Below are 7,054 nucleotides of genomic sequence, written 5' to 3'. Positions count from 1 at the left end.
ATATATATATATATATATATATATATATATATATATATATATATATATATTTCTTATGTGTTGGTTCACAAACTACAGTACATTACAATGTTCTGTACATATGTACACACAGTTACTGTCCCATTTGTGATCATTACAGTGGAATGCATATGGTATAAGGTGTAGTCTAAAGAGTGTGAAACATGTATACACCTTAGATGACTTAGTGGCAAGTCCCATGACTATAGTGTGCAAGGTCAAGGGTTCAACACCTGCAATGCTTTAAAAATGTTTTTTACTCCAGAATAAGGCTCATTTAAGCAGTTGTAAGCATGTTTAAAAGTGTTTGTCTGAAATTATAGCAGCTGTTAAACACAGTTAAACAACCTTTGTAACGTATAACCTGTGCGAGCAAACATGGCCACATCCACTAACTGCTCAGGATATATACATTTCAGTGAAGTAACATCTCACTATGTGCTACTTTTTAACATGATAAACATCACTGACTTTATTGGGATTGGGACCTCGAATGCACAGATACTATGCAGATGCTGTAACCATTATAGTATTGACATTAATGTTGCTTCCGCTTATTTCCTATTTAGATTTCTATGTGTAAGCCAGGCTAAGTAAAAGGAGGAGGCCCCAAAAAAACTGAGCTTCACTTACTCTTGAAATAACAACATATAACAAATGTAATGTGAGACAATACATTACATTCCTAACTACATTAGGCATAGCCCCTCACTGACACACTTCAAGGGATTCCTTGTTGTGTGAATGGGTAACAGAATATACACCCCTGGGATCATGTGCCCCAGAACCATACAGCCAGTGGGTGGGGGAGCCTGTCCAGTTTAAAAGTTGTGAGACCTGTTGGGGAAATTGAATAGTGTTGAATTGTCACATTAATATGCCCACTTTAGATCACTAAGTGCCCCTATCACCCTCCACCACCCCAGTCTTCAACAGCTTCTGGCAACTCTGCCTGGAATTGCTTCATTGGCTATGCATGACAGAGCCTCAGTTTCTTCATCAATGGTGTGGAGAAAGCCAACACACTGTAGCTATGCTTCTATTTGCCCTTGGCCAGATAGGTAGTCGGCTATCTGTGAGCCTCTAAAGTGCAGGCCATCACAGCCATAATATGTGAATAAACAGACTTTCAGATCACAATATGCAATGAGAAATCACCATGTAGTCAGGAAACAGTTAAATATAGCAAGAACATACAGAACACTGATACTTAGTCACTCCAAAAGCCTATCTTGGACGCTAGAAGACTTGCATAAGTTTAAGGCTTTCTATTGCTTACCAGTAGGTTACCTACAGGAGAGATGAAAAACAGATGGGGAACATGCATGCAATGATACCATACCAGCCTATGTGTCAGCCTTAGGCTTTGGAATACTGGCCAAGGCTATTGGCAAACCCCAATGGTGCTTTTTTTAGGAAAGTCTCAAAGGTGAATACCAGCTGCATAAACAGTGCAATAGCAGAATCAATGAGGGTTATGCTACTCAACACCAGGGGTTGTGATCACAACATGCATGCACTCACAGCACTCCTCAGGATGGACAATGTCAACATCTGTGCAGTAACTGAGACCTGTTTTAAGGCTCCTGAGAGCACACCAGCACTACCAGACTACAACCCATATCACACATTTCAGCCACAGAACATGGATTGACACAGACATGGAGGGGGTGTATCCATATTCATCAGGGATACCTACACCTCCAGGTTAGTTGGGCAGCATGATACCTCTGAGATCATCCATGTGCAGCTAACATCAGCCACAACTGCAATGTAAGCTGTGGCCTGCTACAAATCACCCTCCATGACCCAGGATCACCACTCCATCTACATGGAGACAGTGGAGAACATGACAGTCCTAATGCACACACAGGCCTTGGTTGATGTCAACTATCCTACCATTACCTGTGAAACTTACTCAAGTACTCACTTCAGGCCCAGTGCTTCCAGGAATTTATCACCTCATATGCCCTGTATCAGGTGGTAACCTCCCTAACGAGGGGTGGAAACATACTAGAAGTGGTCATCACCAACATGGGAAACAGGTGTACCATGGCAGAGGTTAACCGGTCACTGTTTAGATCTGACCATGAGCTATTCACTGTTGCCACACCCAAACATCTCCCCCACCCACAGAAACCACAGTGTATACCTTTCCTACAGCTAAATTTACACTATTAGTGACAGGGGTGCGGGTTTTTGTAGCCCCACGCTAAGGGGAAACACTGCTCAAGATACAGACAGATTTATAAATGCAATCTATAAGCACCTACACGGATGTATGGATCGTGCCATCACTGGTAACCCAAGACTCACTCCTAGACAAGGACACCAGTCTGGTGGACCTCTGCAATAAAAAGGCTATACTACAGAAGTAGGACAGTGTTCCAGACAAACAGCAAATCCCATGAAGGGCAAACATCAGTGACCACTATTAGTATGATACGTAGGTCCCTCATGACATCATCCAAGGCTAACATCAGCAGGAAAATACGCAAGGATTCGAAAGATAACCACAAAGCCTTCTTTGGCTATGTCAACGATCTAAGTGGTGACACACAGATTTGCACTGTGCAGGTGAAATATAGCACAAAATATGCTGACCCTACTGATATCGCCAACATCCTTGTAGATACATTCAGTGCATACTTCACTCCCTAAAGAGCCCACAACACTACCCAAAAGGTACAGTATCCCACACATTAGAGACACAGCATCAATGGAGGCAGATGTTGTCCCAGACTGCATCTTGCAAACTGTACAAGACAACATGACCCCCCCCCACCTAATTAAGCTTTTCAACCTCAGCCTCTCCACAGGCTACATGCCCATACAATCCCACTTGGCAATGGTTATTCCACTCCATCAAGGTGGAATCACAACTGACCATGGTAACTACCACCCCATAGGCCTGACTAGCCTGGTCTGCAATGGTATGGATCGCATCCTCATGGCACTCATTAACAAAGACATTGGTAACCTCCAAACACTTGACCCAACCCAGGTCAGCTTGGTTGAGTGCAGTTCATGCCTACTAAACCTGTTTGACGTCTAACATACAGTCACCAAGACGTTAGATGATGGGAGAGGTGGTTCACACATACTACCTGGACCTCGCCATGGCTTTTGACACCATGCCCCACTCAGGTATTATTGATAAACACACCAGCCTGTACACACACCCATACATCACAGGTTGGGTTGCCAATGGACTTACACACAGAACCCACATGGTATGACTAGCGGTCTCCAGGTCCAACTCTTGACCAGTCACGGCTGGTGTCCCACAGGACTCAGTCCTGGGAGACCTACTGTTTGGCATATACTTCTCAGAGATACAGACAAACACAGGTGGACTACAGCAGACCATGTTTGGCAATGACTGCAAACTGAGAGCCATGATTAATAGTCCAGATGACACAGACATCCCTCAAGGGGCCTCACAGAGAACAACACAGGGTGTCAACATCATGGCCTCCAACCAAGTGCCACTAACTGCATGGTCATTCCATTGTGGAATATTAAGCACCCACATATTAACACATAAGTGGCAGCCACTTTAATATGGACGAGGTAATGGGGTATCTGGGGACTAAGGTAGATAGTGATCTCCCCTTTGGCAATCATATCTCCAAAGTAGTTAGGACATCCTTCTATGTAGGCCATTTGATTACTAAAGGGTTCCCATCTAGACATACTGGGGTTATAGTGCCTCTTTACTCATCACTCATCAGTCCCAGCATATGGTATAAAAACCCATTTGGGATGTACCTCAGAAGACCCTTCCAACAGCTGGAAGGTCCACGAATGTACCTCGTCAAGGGGATTACTGGCCTCAAACATATGCCCTATGCAGCCAGACTGAATAAACTCCTGCTTTACTCAGTGGCATCTCGTTTACCCAGAGATTATCTCTGCTGGCCAACACAGCCATGTCGAACTCAGGCTTAATGGATATGCTCCACCTATGGGAATCCATGTCACAGTGAGCCACACACTATAGTGAGCTGAACCTTGCCACAACAATAACTAGAAGATGCTGGAGGGATGGATTTCTGTCACAGACACTCCCCATACTTTGGAACAACATCCCTAATTACATTTTACAGAGCCCTTCACTAACACTCTGCAAGAGAAACCTTGAAGAGTAGATGAGGAACAATAGATGCACCCCAGGGATCCCACCATTGGCTCTGCTCCATAGGGGGACAGTTAATGAATCAAAGGGGTGGCAAAAACTGACACATTTTGGCTAGGCTTATGAATGGCCTCTGGCAGTTGGCCACTTTGAACCTATACATACAGTATCAGCACATGCTGATAGCTTAATTTACTGTTCAGGTGTTGACTTACCTTGCGCCAGTGGTAATTGTGTGTGCAATAGTTGAGGGCTGCCTATGTTGGATGCACACAGTAGACTGCCTATACATGACAATTTGCAGGTAGTCTTGTTTGTGTGCTATCCATGTTTACTGTGTGTGCAGGTGGAGAGAGGTGTCTGTCCCTAGGTGCCTACACTGTCAGTGTGTGTGCTATACGTTCCCTCATTGCCAAAGCATGGGCATACTGGGCATGCCTCCATCTGCCTACTGGAGCTGGCTCAGGTTGTTCGTGGTCTGAGCACTTCTGTGCCTGTGGGGCCCTTGGCAATGGTGGTGGGCTGTGAAGGCCTTCACCATTCTGTCCCTGCTGCAGCTGTTTCTGCAGGATCATATTGTGCAGCATGGCACATACTATGAAGATGTGGGCACACGTGCCTGGAGAGTACGGCAAGGCTCCACCAGATATGTCCAAGCAAAGGAACCGTGATTTCAGCATCCCAAACACATGCTCTATGATTCTGGTTTGTGCGTGTGCCTCATTATGGCATTCCTGCATGGGTATGTGTGCATTTCTGATGGGAGTCTTCATCCACAGTTCCAGTGCATAGCCAGCATCCTCCACCAGGTGGCCATTTGGGATGTCCCCCCTGGCAAATATCTGATACAGCTGTGAGGCATGCCAGATGTGGGAGTCGTGATAGCTTCCAGGGCTGCCAGCACACACATCCATGATAATGCCCTGGGTATTGCACATGACCTGGCAGTTGAGGAGTGGTATCCCTTGCAATTTATGTAGCGCTTACCCTGCTCACTGGGTGGTGACTTGATGTGTATGTGCATGAAGTCTATTGCACCCAGTACCTCCGGGTATTCTTCCACATGGTGGAAGAGATGCATATTGCTGGTCAACTCCTCCTGTGTTCAGGGGAGGTATATGTGCTCATTGGCATGTGGTAACATGGCATCCAAGAACTGGTGTAGTACCCTGGATGCTGATGACTGTGAGATCCCCATGATATCCCCAGTTGGTCTTTGAAAGGTAACTGTAGCTAGTATTCTCAGGCTTACACATACCTTCGTATCCACTGGGATAGGTTCCCCTATGTTTGTTCTGGCTCTGACACGTGGCCAGCACAGCTCCTCAGGTTGCTGTAGGATGTCCCTGTCCACCCTGTAACACTCTACTATCTCCAGATCATGTAGCCCCTAGTAGGTTACCCTGGGTCTGAAAACTCTCCTCCTCTTCGGGTGCCTGAGGTGGTTGTGTGCATCATCCTCCACACCACCTTCAGTCTCCAACACATGCTGATGAATCAAAGCTATGGCAGCCCCTAACATGTACATACTAAAAGTTCCCCATCTGTATACACCACTGGTGCCGAGTGTATGGGAATATGCAAATGTGTGTGAGATGCTTTCACACTTTATACTATTGTGCTATGGATGCTGCTGATGTCATTGGGTGTGCATGAGCTATTCCAGCTGCAGAGTGTCTTAATTATGGGTTTTACAATGAGTACTGCAAGTGTGGGGCCTTTACTGTGGAGTTATGCTTGCCTGCCTTGATTAATCTGTTATCTGTTGCCCTTTAATTCACTTTCAAACCTGGATCCCCTCCCATTATCAGGCATGCATCCACCTGTTGTCTTTCTTGTTTTGTACTTTCCCTACCCAGTCATGGCAAAATGTGTCTTGTAGCTGATATACTGCAAATCGGCTTTGTTCTGCTGTGACACTTTACTGTTTTCTTTGCAGTACAGCCCCTCCCTTTTCCTGTTCTGCAGGTAGCTGCTTGCTGCTTTGTTAGTTGTTGTCAATGTCCCTCTGCAGGCTCCTAGGTATTAATTAGTCATTTGTACTCCAATTTCCCTGCTGCAGCATTTCCTTATTTCTTTCCTATATCCTTCCTGTTTCAGCTGCAGTGCGCGCCACACAAACCTGTTTACCAGGTTTACGCACGTTTTCATCTCCATTCACATGCATACTCGGTTAGCTTGTGTACTCTAAGCTAGGCAAAGCTATGGCCAGTTCAACACACCCCTATCATGTAGCTTTGCCTAGCTAGGGGCAAACCGGTTTAGCAATGTTCCAATGTGCTTACAGCAATGGCAACACACCCCTCTCTTGATGTCATCTTTATCTCAAGGGCACACCTCGGTGTTATAACGCTATGCTGTGAGGTGCATCCTTACACCAGCGGGGAATCTGTGATTCACTATTACTCCTCTCATTTTCAGGACATTGCCTACTAATTCTTAGCTACCGCATATAACACTGTCACAGCCCCTTAGCAACCCTTGTGCCACAGTATGGTGTGGCATGCCTGCTATTGACTATTATGGGGAAATCATCATATGTGTTACATTGCAGTTTTATTCTATATTTGTATATTTCCCTTACGATCCCCTTTGCGCGCCACTGCCCTGCGCTTCCACATCGCCATAGTGCGACTATATATATTAAATGTTAATTTTATATTTTATACATTTTTGTTATGCCAATGGCTATATATTAAGCCATTGGCATATATTAACAATATAATACATGTGCTTGGTCGGCTGTCATGGCTCCAATTTTATGTTTGCAAAAATGTAAACCGTTTTCTACGGTTTATATTTCTGTATGCTTACACTACATCTGCACCATTTCCTGGATTGCTACATACCTTCATTTGCATGCTACACTGCTGCACATGGGGTAATTAGCATACAGGT

This window comes from Protopterus annectens, chromosome 2.part2 (genome assembly GCF_019279795.1).
Source record: "Protopterus annectens isolate FY-2018-M chromosome 2.part2, PAN1.0, whole genome shotgun sequence".
In the NCBI taxonomy this organism is placed as follows: domain Eukaryota; kingdom Metazoa; phylum Chordata; order Ceratodontiformes; family Protopteridae; genus Protopterus; species Protopterus annectens.
This window is presented reverse-complemented; position numbering follows the sequence as displayed.